This window comes from Leptosomus discolor, chromosome 10 (assembly GCF_034619465.1).
Source record: "Leptosomus discolor isolate bLepDis1 chromosome 10, bLepDis1.hap2, whole genome shotgun sequence".
Lineage (NCBI taxonomy): Eukaryota > Metazoa > Chordata > Aves > Leptosomiformes > Leptosomidae > Leptosomus > Leptosomus discolor.
The window spans coordinates 12,608,174-12,626,951 of NC_141400.1; positions in this window are offsets into that span (position 1 = coordinate 12,608,174).

An 18,778-nucleotide genomic window follows, 5' to 3' on the forward strand; every position below is an offset into this window, starting at 1 on the left:
TGTCTGTCTTGCCATATCTCCACAGGAATTATCAGTGATACTATAGGTTCCAGTTTCAGATGGTTCTAATCAATCTTTTAGTATCTTACATGTCTTCCTATTAAGCTAGAGATGATCACTTGGACTCTGAACTCTCTCTTTAATTGTAAAATCATCTTGAGTAATATTAAATCATGTTATTGGAGCCCTGGAATTTCTGGGTTTCATCAACATTTGCCCCGATTTTTCACATGGCAGAGTTAAGGAAGTATCTGGTAACATATTAATTCCACGTTATTCTATGTGGCTTGTATAGGTGTGGTGCAATCAAGTCCTACACAGGAAAGGCTGATTTGAAGTCCTGGCAGAGCGATTAGCTGATTCCCAAAAGATATGGATATAAATTTCTCCTAGGCACATCTGCCCTGTCTGCTTTTAATTTTGAAACACCAGCTTTAATTTAGAAACTGTACTGTAAGCTCTCCCTTTTGTGAACAAGAATGACATAATTTGCTGAGCGAAGACCCAGAGCCAAGCTTTTTTGTCTGAAGTAATCAATGAGTAGTAACCAACAGACAAATGTTCCTTCACTAATTCTCTTTTGCCTTTGCAGGTTATTACGCCGTAAGGCTCACGTCTTAATGGAGAGGCTGGGCTGTGCAGCCCTCCCCTCGTTTCCAGAGCTGCAGAGATCACCTCCTCTCACATTCTTGATCAGCTTCCCTGTGGCAACAGCAGCAGCGGATCACATGGAAAAGTAATATTAGAAAAGTATTTAATGTATTTATAGCTGTCTTTTAATGACGTTTACCAGCTGGAAAGGAGGAGGCCTGCCAGCACCAAGTGATCAATCAGCTTTGAGGAACTCCAGCAAGTGCTCTTGAGACCACCAGCAAGCCTTCCTCCAGCCCTGGCTCCATCTTCTCCTGTTAGGCTGCAGATGCTTGGGGCAAATCAGGCTGACAGAGTGTGTTTGCCTGGTCCTTATCACAGTGGGACCTTGAATTTAGCCCAGAGCTGAGGCTGCTGCAGCATACAAATAAATAGAGCTAATTCTTAGATCACAGTTTAGAAATTTCTGTTCTACATCAGCCAGGCATTCTGTGAGCATCAGACTCATGATGAACACCCCATATAATAAATTTAGTGTGCCAATCAGTTTTTTCAAAGGACGAGAAGAGAGACTACTGAAGTTGGTGCTTGGCCACTGTTTGCTGCAGACCTTCAGATCTCTCCATACAACAAGATGCCATCAGACACACATTCTGGCTGTTGCAGGAGCAGTTACCTGCACTTGGAAAATTGCAAGGATCAACCCATATGGAAAAGATCATGATTGAAAGGTCCAAGTAAAGCAATTTTCTGCTTCCCAAAAGATGTGGATATAAATAGAACTGTGCCTGAAAATGAGCAGGCAGAAATAAAATAAAAATGCAAACATAGAGCAAGTCTTCTAAAGCAAATAAAGGTTTTACTATATTTGTCCCCAAACAGAGTACACCAGACCCATCAGGCAATGCAAATTCTTTCTTTACCCTGCTGCTCCAGCTCCTGTGACAGTGAGGATGGACACAGTCACTTTGTGCAGTAAGGTTGAGCCATTATTCTGCCTAAGTTCTGTCGACCTAAAGAGTATTAATTGAGCAGAAGTGCACAGTCCCGTGATCATGTTCTCCCCGGGAAGCTGTGCCCACCGCTGCAGTCCTGAGCATCCATGTACGCTCCTGAAGAAAGTCTCTCAGGGCACACTCCAAAGTTGCTCTCTGAGCATCATGCCAACCTTTTGTTTTAACATCGAGGGGTCTTCAGCCATCTTATCTGTTACTCTAATTACTCTGACAAGTTGTGGAAATACACATCATTTAATGTGTAAACCTATAAAATAATCATTTGCTGTCTGCGCTCTTGATGCTCAGAATCTGTTGAAATTTCACGTGGGAAAAAGCTCCGCTGGGCTTGAAAGAACGACTTTCTCATTTCCCTCTTTTTCTCTGAAAGAGAATTTTACAGCTACTGTAGAAGTTCACGTCTCTCAGACTTCAAGTGTCCATCAATATTTTCTGTCCCCCTCCCTCCCTGTACAGATGGTATCTAAAATATTTTGGGTTTTGTTTGTACTCGTTATGATCTTAAGTTTAGATTTTAATTTCTCTTTTAATAGCTGGGTTGAAATTCCTATATGGAATAAAGGGTTGCAAATGCTTGTTACAAGACAGGTAATGACAGCGAGAAGGCAGGAGGCTGGAGATTGCTTCAACAACTTTCTGCATGAATATTATTTAAGCAATAGAACTTAAAAAGCCCATCCTCTTATAATTGCATAATCTCGAATGGAGACAACAGGAGGCCAACAGAAACCTGTAATGCCAAAAGCTACAGGAGGGAACACCTGAGAAATAAGTCCCCTAGAAAAGAAATCCAAGCAAAATATCTGTAGATAGAAGTGGTTGAAAGCTGCTAAAAAAAAACAAAAAACAAAAAACATAAAACAACTTTTAGTGGTTTTGAAAAAAATATTTCTCAAACATGAAGGGTTTTCTTCCTCCTTTTCAAAAAAATTGCATTTCAGCTGCTTGAAAAGCTAAAAACCCAAGTGGGCAAAGTCCTTTGGGTTTTGTTTAGCAAGTTTTAGCTCATCTTCCGTGGTTCGGTTTTACATTAAAATGAAATATTTAGCTAAATTGTAAAAATAAAAACAACACCCCAAACCCAACTAGAAATATTCATCTGGTCAAAGTCCACTTCAATCCCTATTCTGGAAGTAGATGCACATACCCTTAGGAAAGGCACTGGACTCTGATTTTCTTTCAAGAAACTGGCAGAGCAGTATAGCTGCAGAATAGCTGCTGCCTTCCCAGAAAGCTTTACCTGTAGACAATTTACTGACAGATTTTCAGAGCCCCCATTAGGATTCTTTTGCAGAATACTCGGACAATGCCTTTAACTAAAATACAGTATCTTTTCCTAGATGATAGTGTTCAAGTGCCAAGTAGTTTTATGATACCATTATAAGTTTTGTGCAAAAGGAGTTGCAGAAACAAAACAACAAGTTGAGTGCAAAGCTTAATGCCTTAATGCAACCTCATTGCATGGTCAGAGGAGAGCTTGGGTGCGGTGTTGTAGCAAGTATCACTTCAGATTTAGAATTCAGCGCACATTAAAGAGAAGAAAAGAGGCTCCCAGGCAGAGTGAATGTCACCACAGGTTTTGGGGTCGGGTGTTTTCCTTCTTTAATTCAGACTAATAAACTTTCAGAAACACTGATGCACTTCTACTACTGGTGCTTTGCTGCTTCTGTTCAAACTTCTGTAAGGAACTCTGTAATCAGAGTGGTTAACTAACTGACTACTACTTAAGGAGTCCTAAAGAAATAGCAAGATGAATTTCTCTGAACTGCTGAAGCAACTCCAGAGGAAGATTAAATGATGAATATGTAGAGATAATGATATGGGTAGTGAGAGCATCTACAATGGCATTATGCAAGGACTGTCATTTTCCCTGTGTTTGTACAGTGCCTACAATCAGGGGACCTGACCCAGCTGACTTCCTCTAGAAACTACTGCAATCCAAATAACAAATAAAATAATGGGATTAAATCTGAATACGTGATATAAGCCATCATGCCGCGGGGCATATCCAACCCACCAGCTGCCTGAGGGGAAGGTAGGGAGGAAGAAATTTTCCCCATAGGCAGGTCATCTCATGGCTGCTGTCCCCGAGGTTTCTCAGATCCTTCTCTGAAATGTCTTGTCTTGTACTCTTCACTGTGAAAGACAGGATACTGAACTAGACGGACAAGCAATCTGATCCACCATGGCAATTCCTGTGATCCCATAGAGATATTATGAATAATTCAGATTTGCTGAAAAAAAAGCCCCACACTTCATGCAAGTTAACTGGTGTCTCCAAGAGAAAAGACCATATAACCTCTTTATAACTGTGTCATCACCACTATTTATGTGTGTATTTGACAGTTTATGGGTGCCTTCCTGCACAGGCTGTTAGAATGAGATGTAATTAAAATTACAACTTATCTTTAATAGGTTCAGATGTCACAGGGGGCCCAGTCACAGAAAGCCTTAACCAGACTCTTTGGTAGATCAGCAATAAAAGAGAATCCTGGCGTTTAGTGAACTTGCATGAAACGTTAATTATTGCAGTCTTGTTCCTACTTGGAAGATGTCCTCATCCTTGCAAAACACTTTGGACTACACCGGGCTGCAGTGTCAGCAAGAAGAATCAAGAAGGGAAGCACTATGAGGATTCTTTTCAATTCGGGGCTTTCGCTCTTGAACATAAGTTTGGTCCAAGGAAAGCCTTCAAGAGCATTTCCAACTCCTGAGCCTTATCTAAGAAACAGCTGGCTCTCAGGTGACTGGTGGCCTGTCCGTACCTCTGCGTTGCTAGAGCCCCGTGAGTGTTAGGTATCCCAGAGCACCCTCTGACATAGCCCACAGGTGCACAAGTGGCACAACCAGGCTTGTGTGAGGCTGCATCCAAGTGAGCAAGCTCTCCTGCTTGGCTAAGGTACACTTTGAATAGAGTTACTCTGCTTCCAGCCCTGGGATGGTTATCATGCAACCTGCTCTGGGACATCTGCTGTATGATCCCACCTATTTTGGTGATAAGTATATGAATACACACCACGGGTCTGTCTCCCAAAGGAGTACAGATATGCCAGAGTGACAAGAAGGAGTAATGGCTTGGCACTTGGATTTTCAAGATGTTGCTCTACTTCTAGCCTTGCTACTGACTGCTTGCAACATAGCTATGGACAAGCCACATCTGCTATCTGTGTCTGGGTTCCCGCTCTCCCCATCTTCTGTTAGTCTTTGAAGCCTCTGAGGACACAGACCTGCTGCTTCTGCAGGTTTGTACAAAAGTGGGATGAATACTGCCTTATTCTCAGGTGTTTTCCGCTGCAATCCAAACAACTAATCAGAAACTGTTCAAACATCTGTAGACAGCACCCTGGGCCTGTCATACCTTCAGAGAGGCTGTAGTGAAGTTCACCAACAGTGAATCAGAGTTTTGTTCCCCTCAATTCTGCAAAGGTAGTCTTTGCTATAGTTCAAATATCACTGGTTTCCGATGGCGGTCTCAGCTCTAGACCATGCAAGTGCCTTACAGAAAAGAAAATATGACAACTTAGAGAGTTATGCCTAAGCACTTCAGTACTCCTAAGGAGTTCAACCATTTTGAGTTTGTAATCAGCTTAATCTGATAATGGTTTTATGAGTCTTCTCATGTCAGAGCTATTCTTTGCAGTCGCCTCTTTCTTTTCCTTCCCCACATACATACTCATGTAGAGAGAGAAGGAAGTACTCATTGCCTCTAGCGCTTCTGTCACCTGTTGCATGGTAGTTGCTCGTATCTTCAAGATCTTATTAAAATACCAACCAAAGTATTGGGGGAATGTTTAAACTCCAAAATGCTTCTGAGAAATAAAAGCTTGAGACAATTAAAAAAGTTATTCAGAAGCTTGGAGCTTCTTCTAAAAGGGAATAATGGCACTGGAACACTTCTTATATATGTCTCAAGGTCACACTTCTGAGCTAGCTTCGAGAAACTGTGTGGAGGAAGGTCCAATAGGGAATTTCCAGTCTCCAAAGTAAAAAGTAGTGAATACAGTCAAGATTTAGTGACTTCAGGACTTTGGTAAGGACAAGGCTAAGTACCTCTTCAAAAGCCGTAAATAAAGTATAAGAATTACCTGTAGGAAAATGCATAGGAAAATACAGGAGGAAGAAAAACATTAAGTGCCTCATGGCCTTGAGGCAAAGAAGGAATCTGGTCCATATTCAAAGATGCCTTGTAAAGACAAATATTTGCCTACAATATACACCTTTATATGCAGACACAGGATTATGTGCACTTACAGACCCTATTTCTTTACTTGCAAGGAGCTGAAATTTGATATAAAGTCAGAATGTCGATGAAGAGAATAAGAAAACCTTGTAAAGGCACTTAATGGAAAATGTCTATGTTGGAATAATGTAATTGGTCCCTGCAGAGTATTACAGGTTAGGGTAAAATGTTAGGTAGTGACAAAGGAGGAGAATGAACGAATGCATGGGAATTTTCCCCTCTTAAGAACGGCAAGTCTCAGCCCAGGCAGGAGTAGAGGAGACTGGTACAAGGAGTTCTTGCCTCTTTGTGCAAGCAGGGACAAAATTAAGGTCAGAAATTTTAAAAGACTACTTATTTCCTCCTGCATTTGAAGGAGAGGATGTAGGGACCTCATTGCAAGTCAATGGGAATTGCACAGCCACTCCAGAGGCATAAGCTCAGCTTGTGACACTCTGTCTTTAAGGACATGTTGTAAAATAACAGTTCTCACTCTCTATGCCAGCCCCTTCAGAGCATTTATTTCAGTATATTACATCACCAATCTCTGTCTCAATTAGGCTGTTGGATATTTATTGCCATTTTTCTTCAAGTCCGAGGGATCTGGCTTTCTTCCACTGAAGTTTAGATACTGTCACTTCAGGTGAATTAGAATCAAGTTGCGTACCTAAACTTCCCAAATAAATGTGCATGTTCACAAAGTATAAGAGGAAAAAATACCTTGGGGGATAGTAGGTGAAGGTCTTCAGAAGAAATGGAGGATGGCTTACAGAGATGACCTCAGTGAGCCTGTGTCTGCCCAGGTATATAACAGATCAGTAGCATATATTCAAGACGGATGAAGAGCTTAGGAAGCATAGAAACATAGATGCAGATGTGTCAGCTAGCATGCATAAAACAGCTGCTTAAAAATAATGTTTAGAGTTTGCCGTTATGCCATGACATGAGAGGAATTCAGCGTCAAAGGTGCTTGAGCATTTGGCCATATGTGCTATTTTACTCCAAAGCACACTGTGCTCTGATACTTAATTCTTATGATGCCTTCTTGAACTGCAAAACTGTCCATACATACGTCTCCACACTACCTGCCAATAACAAATGGATTTGCTGAGCTAACAACCCTGCCACTTGGACTGGGCTGCATACAACATCCAAAAAAACCCTCAGGACAAATCCAACAGGCAAGATGAAACCCTAGCACGAAAAATACTCGTGTTATTTTTAATATCACCCAGTTCTTCCAGTCACACAATACTGATGACTTGTTCTGAAGGAGTATGAGCCAGACAACACAACCCTCAATAACCATCACACCAATCTGTGCAATCCGCGGAGTGTGTTTTAGACAGTTGCTGCTTCCTGGAATACAAGATCTTTGGGGATGCATCTTCTGCTGGGGCTTGTGAGAGACTGAACACACATTCAGTATGTTAAATAATATATCTATATCATCACCATATAAAAAATACAGCCAAAAACCTGTTCACATGGAGATTGTTGCTTTAATTGTCACTCGGCTGCTCCTAACCACTTTCTCTCCAGCTAAGAATAAAGCTGAACTTTTCTCACAGTTCTGTGCCTCCTTTTCCCTCCCTTACTTTGAGTGTGCCTCTACTTTGACTGCTCGCTCAACAGAGGAGAGACTGGCTCTGGTAGTTGGTGCTTCCAAGAGTGGGCCTTTCTCAGGGGGAACCTTGTTAAATCCATTAAGAAACCAGCTCCTGCTCAAAACACTGTTGAGGGACAGTGACTTTTTGGAAGCTAAAGAGAACCTTTGAAGGTTAGCTACAGTGCAGCTACTAGAAAGCAATGTGAACCAACAGAAAATAGACCAGGGAACAGGTCATTGTGAGTGCATTCAAAATTGACCTATAGGGACAGAAACTGGTCTCAGCTGGATTGTTAAACTGTTAGCTAAAAATATCATACACATTTATTGTAGTTTGCATCAAGGTTGCAAGTTATAGGTGTTCTGATCTTTCCAATTTCATAAGTTGGTTCAATATTTACCATATGCTAGTAGTATTTTTTCCTAAGTCAATGGTCTAAAAATCAACCCTTTTCTATGTAACATCACAGGCTGGAATGGAGGAGCTTGCTGCAGTATTCCAGGCTAGACAGCTACTTTAGTCTCTCTGCCTGTTTCTTGCTTAAGAAAACAGTAAAAAGAAAGGAAGAATGGAAAAAATAACTGCATGAAAGAAAAAAGTAGATAAATGGAAAAGGAAATCTTAATAAGGTTCTTCCCCCCCCCCCCCGGTGGTTTTTTTTTGGAGACTGCTGTATTAAATTAAAGTCATACATAGGTTTCAAAGAAAATCGTATGTCGGTGGAATGGTGAGCCCACCTGACAACGCATGCTAACAGAATTGTAAATGTAAAGGGTAATGCTTGTCACTTCCTGACAGCTCTAAATGGCCTTTTAGTTCAGTACGCAGAGCTGTCATAAAAAAACATAAAAATGCATATGCAGACAGCTGAAACTGCAATGCACATCATTATCTGCAAATGGTATAAGTATCCTGAACAAAGGGCCTTCCAGTTTAAGGACAAGCATAAGACATTTTTCTGCCTCTAGCCTTAAAACAAAGTGCTGTCAAGAAAACAAGATTCTCAGTGCCAGAACTGAGGATTTTCTGTCAATCAGCAAGGTGCTACATTTGTACATATTTTTCTGACCCCAAATATGAGAAGAGCATCCTTAACAGATGTGTATTTAACTTCTGGCAGATACATCTGTTTCTTCTGGGGTTTTTATTCCCCCCCGCCCCCCCCTCAAACACACTGCAGAGCAGAACGGTTTTGTTGTGTACTTATTAGTTCCTTCTATCCTGGCTTTTCCTCCTTACTTGTTTAAAATATCCATGTGGTGTCTTCATCGTTATTGTGCCAAGATATTGGGGACTAGTGTCAACCCCGTATGGGAACCATACAAAAAAATATAAACTCCAATTTGTTGATGTTCATGACTACTGTGCTGGTCTGGTTGTAGTTTAAGAATTTTCTAAGTTGCAAGTTCTTTTCCAGTGCAGCTTTAAAACACACATAAAATTAATGAGAGTTTAGCAAAGACATTAAACATAGACAAGCCAGTGTTAAGAATAAACCCGTCCCCTGCACAACTCTGCATAGCGCTAGTGAACGTAAGAACAGTGGTGTGCAGTGTGTGCGCAGTGGCTGCTCGCTGACCGCCTGACTCCAATTTAGGCAGTCACCAGCACTCCTGTGTTACACATGCACTGACATTTCTACTCATAACATCTCTCCAGGCAAAGGCTAGCGGATCGTAGGCCACCTAGTATGCTTTAAAGATCAGGAAGAGAAGGAACCTAGGGTCTGCAGTGAATGCTCTGCTCTGGGGGCAGACTGGCATGAGCAAGAACTTCCACCCCGAGCATTAGAGTTCACCTCAAGAATGCATAAAACAGCAGTAAGACAGCAGTTTGGTTTCTTTCCTTTTTTCTTCCCAAACCTCTAATCCAAATCTCATCTACACTGACCCAACTCATAAGTATCCACTGCACTGCACAGACCCATGACTTAGACCTTTAGTAGTAACTAAACCATCCCCTCCCAGCAAATAACCTGCACAAATAGTCATTCACCAACACCATCAATAGACCAAGGGTGGAACGTAGACAAGCAACAAGTACTTGAACAACAAACCCCAATTTTCCTAGTTGCTAGACATCCAAAAGTGTCACTCTCACCTTGGCCCCAATTTCAGTTACATTCCCAGATTCCTCCATGCTCATTAAATTTCATTAAAATCCCTTTTTCTGAAGCTTGGTGTCTCCTCCAGATTTTCAACATTTACTTCCATTGCTTTTCATGCTGCTCTCCCGTCCTGGGTTCAGGCAGCACTTTAGGATCTGTGTGTGCAGCAAACAATGACTTTCCTGTCCCTGAACCCAACTTACAGTACAGGACCTGGTGTGCACAACAGATCTTTGATATATTTTCTCAGTATCTTGAATTATCCACCAAATATCTCGTTCCAACGCTTTCTGCTTACAGCATAAAGTATGGGAATATGAATCAAAGATATTTGGGATTTCAAAACTTCTGAGATCATGGAGGAAAAATATTTCAGTCCACGAAAAAAGTAAGGGAATAAATATCACATATAAAAATTCTCTCTTCATCTCATGGCTTATATTTACAAAGTGCTGTGTTTGAATCTGTAAATTTTCCAGTGTGAAATTGCCCTGAACAGTTGCTTAATGGCATCTTAATTTTCCTCTAATTAATCATCTTTAGAATTTCTAGCTGTTTCTCCATTAAAATCCACATTTATCACATGTATAATCTTCACTCCTTTCTTCCAAAATTGCCCAAAGAAACCATCAAAGGATAAAGCTGCAATTCTAAAAATTCATTTCTTTTGTATCTGCAGTAAGACGATATGGGAATACACAGTCATTGGGAAAAATATAGGTGTTGTCTGAGATTTTACAAGATATCTAGTAATTCTGGCTGCCTCTCCCTTCTTGGTGCTGTTTGAGACATCTGAGGACATCTAAATCTGAAGTTTGGTTCCTGTCTCAATAACTGATTCTAATCCAAGCTCAAGAAAAATAACATCTTCATGCTCGCTCAACAGTCTTCCTTCTGAAGCTGCTTCTACAGATGCCTAAGTAACAGAAAACAACTCTGCAGTACGTCCTCCCCAGAGTCAAAGCTTGCACATGTGCTTTAGGAAAAAAAAAAAGCTTTGCAGACTATGTGTAAAAGCCCCATCTGGTGATGCCTGACATAACAGTATGTTTCCACCTAATTACAGTACACTTAAAAAATATACTGTGCATTATTGACGCAAAAACAAGTGGATATATGTCTGTCTGCTAATAAATTACGCTGGACAGAAGAAAAACATTTCCAGCCCCAGTGGAGTGAGTTGATGAACCAGGCTTCCTACAAGATCAGGAAAGGAGAAATTAACAGCCAAAGTAGTTTTGGGATGGAGGTTGGTACGTTTGTGACAGAGATGCACAACACGCCAGTTTGGAGACCAAAGTGACCTACACTGCTACAAAACAAGTAGAGACTAGACAAAAGCATCATCAGTTTCCTCGCAGGTCTGGCCTTAATGACACGTGTCCTGATACAAGGGATGCTTCACCTAGCAATTCTTTTTTGAGCATGGCTCTTGTATTGACATGTTTAAAAAGTGGCGCTGTCAAATACAGCAGCGAGAATCCTGGCCTAATACCTAGAGCTGCGCTACACCAGCCAAAATATAATAATATTTTAGCCACAGCGATATAGAGCTGGATTTGAACACGCATCTTCCAGACAAAAGCTTCTATATCCTATTACCACGACCTGTGCCAGCCAGGCCTCCCTTTCAATCTGTTCCCTTTAAATTTACAAGGAAGGAAATAACAAGAAAGAAGGACATTCTTTTATTACATTTTTTCAAATAAAATGCCTGTGCTTTCTCTGGATGGTTCCAGCCCGATTTATACAAGGTGAATTTGACCTTCAAGAGGCAGAACATCTGGGAATGACAATTAAAGCCATCTGCACCCAAGGCAAGCAGGTTGCTCGCTATCCACTCCATTCTGTCGCCTTCAGAACATAGAGGAGGGGGCTAATCTCAAGACAGCCATCCCTTTTTTATTGACTGTCTCCTGTGCTTTTAGAGATGTGAAAATACACAGAGCTTGACTGCACTCCTTCCCAAGGAGGCTCACTGAGGACAGCATGAGAACTCCTGCAGTGCTCTTGAAGATTTGTGACTCAAGTTCTCTGTGGATGGTATTACCTGGGCCCAGATTTTCTTTCATATTTCATCTAGCCTCTATACACCTCGCCAGTCAGGACTTGGCCTGTCTGAATTTAGGCTCCTGCATCGTCTTTATGTTGCTGAGCGGCTTGTGCATTTTTTTACTGGTCGTTAGGAGTCCAACAAGAGTCAAAGGAAAGGTCATCAAACCCTCTGTTCCTGGAGGTACTGCTTTAAGCTCCAGCTTTATTTAAGAAGGCTGCAGACAGTGAAAAACTGGTAAAAATCCGAACCACCGTTCTCTGTAGGACTTCAAGGCAAGCTCCCTAGAGCTTGCAAATCTTCAAATGTTTGCTGCAATAGAGTAGCTTATAACCCCCCAAAACCTAGTTTTGATGGGGTTTTTGTTGCTGCTGTTTAAACCAAATACTCTTAAGGCCTATCATGCTGATTACCGCTGTCCCAGTTTTTCCTTGTACTCTTCCACTTGCCTGTACCATCTGATTTCTCATTTCATACTTTTCTACTGAGCTCTTTAGGACAAGAAAATTTTGCAAGCAGAGAGGGATTCTGGTGTCTGGCCTGAGATGCTAAAGCAAAGCACACAACAGAGAAGTACTTAAGACACTAGCTGTGTCATGTAGATATTTGCACAGAAGGATCATATTCACTTTTGGACAGGCAGTATAGTGTTAATGACTCATTTGGATAGCCAGACCTGGTTGGGATTTCAAAAGCAAAGGAAAAACAAAAAGCCAGAGGATGGGATAAAACCCAACTAACTCAGAACTGGAATATTTTCTGTGGTATTTGGAGTACTATTATTTTCGTTTTCTCTTTGTATAAATTTTTTCAGCCTACTTAAGAGCTCCCTGTGTGCCACCTATCGGCCCAACCCACACTCCGTTCTTCTTCAAACAGGAACAGTGGAGAAGGGTTGCGCAGGGCCAGAAAACAGGAGGTGGGAGGCTAGAGATCGCATACAGCAAAGCTGTCCAGAAAACAGGGAAAGGAAGTATATTTCCCTAGGCAGGTCGAGCCAACTGCAGCCCAAAAGGCAGCCACACCCCCTGTTTCAAACTACGGGTGTGACTCAGATAAACCAGCAACATGAAATTACACCAGCAGAAAGATATTTCAGAAAATATTCCACACCATGCATGACATATTCAAGTATTATACCTTTGGAGATTTAACCCTGCCTTCTTTGAGTGAGAAACCAGACATTTGGAGAATTAACTGAGATTATATTGACAGGTCTAGGTTTCACAACAATTCCCCTTGTATATGCCCCATAAACACCTTTCTTTCCAGTGTCAGTCATACATTCATTTTCTACCACAATAATTCTTTGCTAAGATCCCATTCCCATAATAGAAAGAAAAAAAAAAAAATGAGTGACACCTCAAACAATATTTGATAGTCTAACAACAATTTCTAACTTCAAAGACTATCTACATAAAAGTTGAAGACTTTTGCTACAAAACCAAACCATTGGGAAATCATTTTCCATCTGACATCAATTCCCCAGCTACTAGAATGAAGGCTTTAACTAAAAGTATAACTTTTACTAGAGGTTCTTTAACATTTTAATCTACGCTATGAGAAAGTATGTACATAGTCAGATTATATTGTGCCAGAATTCAAGAATGGGGTGTAAGAGAGGTAACCCCACAAATCAAAGAGAGGGTTGGCCTTCATGGCCAGCTGATAAGCACTTGGACATATGACTGAGTTACAGTGGTTTAACAAATTAAGGGATAGGAACATTCAACTGATTAAGCCCAAATCTGTATGAACACAAAAACACAAGAGGTACAACCAAGAACATTCCCAATCCCCAAAATCACCGTCCTAAAGGAAGGGAATGAATTTTTCAGAGCTGAATCATTACAGCAAATCACTCCTAATGTACTGAACCACTGGAGGAATCAATGGATGCAGGTCTACAAATCATGTATTCAAGACTCGGTGCTGGCAAGCAAAGATCTGTAGGGTTTGACAATGAGCCATTTTCCCTTCCCAGAAACACTGGCTAAACCCCACAAAGTCTTCTGTAACAGTCCTTTTTTTTTCTAAACCCTGCTTTCATTTCTAGCTGAAGAGGAGATTGCATGTCTAAGACATCAAGTTGTGACCTTGCAGTGAATTAAATGGGTGAGCATGTTAAAAGGCTTGTAAATGTATCTGGACCTTTTTTTTTTTCTCACCATCTGTTTCATACTTGGTATCTTGATAGATAGTTCAGCTTATTACCCACCACTAACGTCATCTCTCTGCTGAAGTCTTGGTATTTGAAATATAGGGTCTCTCCTTTGTATAGCAGTGACTAAGTACATTGGAACTCACTTAAATTTGTTTTAAATGCATTAAATTGGTAACATGCAGTGTTGCTGCATACCAGTTTCTAAGTTACATGGTAAAAGTTTAAATGATTAAACTAATTTAATGTATGAACCAGGCACTCTCTATGGCTGAGAACAGTCAGGCTTTCCAGTGAAATGTTCGCCTGGTAGTTAGCATTGTGCAGAGGTATGCAGATGCTTTTGCCAGGAGAAAGTGAAATAATTGATGCAGCTGAAAATGACCTTGATCTTAAAGTCATTACCTCATTCCTTGAAATATCTGAAAATACAATGACAGAAGCAAGGGCCTGAGTGACTACCGTGACTTTTACTTTGTCCTGAGTATCAGTGTGACATGGGTACACGCCAACAATATATCATTTTCCTGGAACACATGACAGTAAAAAGTTGGGGTCATGTTTTCAAGCTGGCTTTTCTTTTTTTTTTGTGTCTGTTGGTTCTGTGTCTCTGCAGACTTTACATGACGTCCTCCTGTCTGCCTACATCTATTTTACAGATTAATGGTACCTGTAACTACTCAGCTGAAAGGTAAAATAACGGCAAGGGTGATGAAACTGCATGCTCCATGACACAGGAGGGTGACTCATGGGGTCAGGAATGAACTCCTGCCTTTCACCACTGCCAGAGCCTTGTATTGCTACCAAAGCACTATGCATGGTGAAGCGATGAGAATATACACCTGGAGATGCACAGAAGTCCAGAAGGACCACCAGATTTGTCTGCTTTGCAGGGAGAAGGGCAGATTTCCCCAAGCTGCCATGGCACTGCTCATACCACTCCACAGCAGGTCTCTGGGGAGCTTCATGCCAACTGATACAGAGCCCAGCAAAGAACAACAAAATATTTTCATCTGGTTGGCAAGGTCACTCATATCTGTTGGAGTTGCACTGGAGTGAGGGGCTGGCAGGCTCAGACTCCCTATTTCACAGCTCACCACAGGAGTAGAGCCACCCTTTCTAATGGTGAAAGCTGATTTCTGCAACCTCATGTCTTCCCTGAAATGACAAAAAAGGCGACTTGTGCCTTATTAGCATTACAAAACAACAGTTTCCCACCCGAAGTGTGGGATCATGGTCATGCCTACAAACCATATTAGCTAAATTACTTCCTACCTTTTCTCATTGAACAGGAAGATGCGCAGAGAAGCTAGGAATGAATACACTGGCCCGAAGAGACGGAAGGTATTTTAAATTTAGAGAACTAAAAAGCTGTGCAACAAATATAACTGCGACCAAACACCACCTGCCAAGTTTTAAGAGACTTGATTCATGCAGCAAAATGTCACATCAAGTGGTTTTGATGCAGCCAGCTGCCAGAGCCAAAACACACTGCATCTACAGATGACAGGTTATGGGAGAAGCTTGTGGCTCGGCAGGAACCAGAGAATCACATTGGTGACTTTGCCTTTGAGAGGAGCTTCTTCAGAAACAGTGCAAGAACCAGAGCTAAAGTCAGGCTACTAGTTGTGCAATAAACACATGTGCCATGGTCTTAAGGAGTGGAAGTCAAGAAGCTCTGGTTATTTTTGTGGAATTTCACCACCTGCAAGACAGACCACGGCTGTGGGATGCAATGCGCTATCGGCACATTGTAGTTTTGTCTTTTCATCTCTTTTTCACGTCATGTCTGTGGTCTGTCAGGGCTAACGCTGAGAAGGAATGTATCCACAAGAGTGGAGATGTAAAGTTTTTGGAGCTGTCATTTTCCACTGATACAGAAATGTATTTTCCTAAATGTAACAGTTAAATACAAATCAAGGTGTTAATCACACACTTACTTGTGTTACAAAAGATAGTTAAGTGTTGGCAGGATATTTGTACCATGTACAAGCCATGCAGTCAAACTGGATTTCTTATAAACCCTGGACTAATTCTCATTAATTTTATGTAAATAAGTCTCTAACAGTGGCAGCAGGACCTACCGAAGAACCGGAGGTTCTGTTTCCCAAACCAAACAGTCCAGATCTTTCAGCTCAAACTGAGGTTTGAGCACAGATCTGGATTTACTCACAGGGTTCAATTTGGAATCCAATTTTATAATCAATTCTTCATTGCTTAAATCAATGTTGCTGATATAACGCATCAGAGAACCTATCCCCTTGATGGAGGATTTTTAAAAGCTGTATTTTATGGCTATGTCATCACCAGGCATCTGTGGATTTGAAACATTTGTGAAATAGGATTTTCTGGTAAAATCTTGTGTGGTCCATTAAACATACAATGCACAGCAGAGGAAATACTTGATTATGCTTACACATTTTCCTCTGTTTCTGGTAATATTCCAAATGAATGCAGCTTTGCCATGTGGTTATCAGTTCCTAAGATGGCTGCTGAAGTTTGTAATTTTACTGTTCTACTTTGCAGTTGACAAGTCATCCGAGACTACGTTAGCTTAGTGCTGGCCCCTGTAGATATTTTGTATTTGCCCATGGTATTACCATTAAAGCAAATTTCCCAGGAATCCCAATCTAAGACCTTAAACATACTGCATATATGTATGCTTCTCCAGCACTCCCGTATGTGTATTTTGTTTGTGTGCTGTATACAAAGCACATGTGGAATCTGTAGGCATAACAGGATCATTAGCTGAAAAATTAATCATGCTCATGCAAATCGTGTGAATTTGCACTATTAGTTCTACCAGAACTCAGCACACTGTCTACATAATTTAATACTTTTCTTCAAATCTCAGTAAGGGAATTCAATGGTTCTTAGCTGGTAGCACCAAAAGTGTCGTTTTTCTAAGGATATGTATAAATAAAATGGTGATGTCCACAGTACATGAAGTGATATATGCATTCTTTACTCCATGCTGCATTACAAGGCAGAGCTCCTTAACATACACCATTGTACCAAAAAAAAAAGTTCTACAGGGCATCAACTGCAATATATAAAACTTAATATAAAACCCACTTTTTAAGAGATATGCTAAAAAAGTAACAATAATACTCCACAAATAGAAATATCTCCATTTTAGTGGAGTGTCTCCTGAATTTTTCTTCCCAAGCTGACCTAGCCATCGCCTCGTGGATTTACCACATTCCTTATTAGCAAAGTAACTTTTCTTAAAAAGGTATACTTTGCATGCATCTGAATGAAAGTTCAGAATTTTTACCTGATGTTTTGAACAACAGACGGATGGTGTCTTGAAAGTTGGGAATGAAAAGAAAAGCTTGGGTCATTTAACACAGCTCCTCAGGAGAGCAAGGAAGCCCATCTTTGAAGTGCCTAGTAAATCCATGAAATAGCCAACCTGTAATTATTGCTTCATCACAAAATTCAGATGTCCAGGACCAAAAAGACCACAGCATGGGAAAGGAGCAGGACACAGCTCAAGTACTACCAATGTAAAGGAAATATTCTACACAGAACACTGCCTTGTACTGCCATTTTCACAAACTCAAAGGTTTTCAACATTATCTAGTCTTAAATGTATATCACACTATCTTCAGACATCATACTCATTCAAAGAACTTTAACAGAATATTAAAAACCACCTTTTCTTAACATCTATCATAGGGAGGCATATAGTAGCTCTTGAAGCACACAGAGGAAAGCACACAGCAATTTAGAACAAGAAACAAAATAATGTAGTCTCTGGAAATTATGGACATGAAAGAAAGAAAATAAGATTCCAGCTTGCAAAGTAAAATTAATTTTAACACAATTGCTAGAGAAAATCACTGGCATAAATGGGAAAATATTAGCATAAGGAGTCTCAAAACTCAAAGTGAAAGTTTGACTTTAAAATAATGTTCTTGGTTGTTTTTTCCTTATAGTTTTCCCCATAAAATGACAAATGTAATAAAACACAATCTCTTATCCACACCAAAATGATGTTTGGCTGAGCTCTGGTTTTGGTGCAAATATTTCTCTGTTGAGACAGCTTGCTCATGTCCTCATTGGAGTCTTGGAACCATTTTCTGGCTTTACTACACATTTGTTGTGTCACCATCAGTAAATCACATAATATGTACACCACAAATTAACATCTGTAAAATTGGGAAAGTCATTTCTATTTAAAAAAGTTGTTGTGAAGCTCAGTTAGTTAAACCACTAATTATTTTGTTTAAAGTTATTGGAACTAAAGATGTTTACAGCTACATATGATTTTTGTAATCAGTAGTAGGTCTCAACTACATGGATAAGTAATGATCTCAAGCATTTTTCTCCAATCTGAGCTAAGCAAAGTGAACATATCACAGAGAAATTTCTACCACACTCATGGGAATGGAAAGAAGATTTTACATTCAGAAGAAAGGAAATCCAAGTCCTCATTTGCCTTTACTCCACAACAAACCCCACCCAGGTTCTACATCTTCCAAATAACACTCTGCCTGTATCGTACAACCATGTAGTAAAAGATTACACTATAACTCTCACAAAGAAAGACAAAAGTTTAAAATTATTATTGAAATTACCTGGATTTACTGACCCTGATAGGTTTAAATCCCCAGGGGATAGGTTGTGTCATTAACAGAGAAGGTGAGGAAGGTAGAACAGAGGCAATTACTCAGTACTTTATAATAACCTGAACTAGAATTCCCTGAAGCACCTGTGTTTGCCTGACATAACTCAAAGGTCAACGCTTGGGATAAAAACAGATAGACATATTTTCTTCTGCTCTCCATGGAAGATTCTGTGCTCCTGCAGATGCATGGAAGGAAGCAGTCACTGGCCACCCTTGAGCATCAGTACTGCTGAGGCAGAGAGGCCTCAAGCACGAAGTGGGGGTGTCCCTTGCACACACATTCAGTCTCATCAGCAGTAGGAAATCCACCCAGAATCTGTTACCTCCAAGCAAGTTCAGTTTCCTGATGTGAACAGAAAGTCAATCAGGAGAAGTCATTAGAGACATA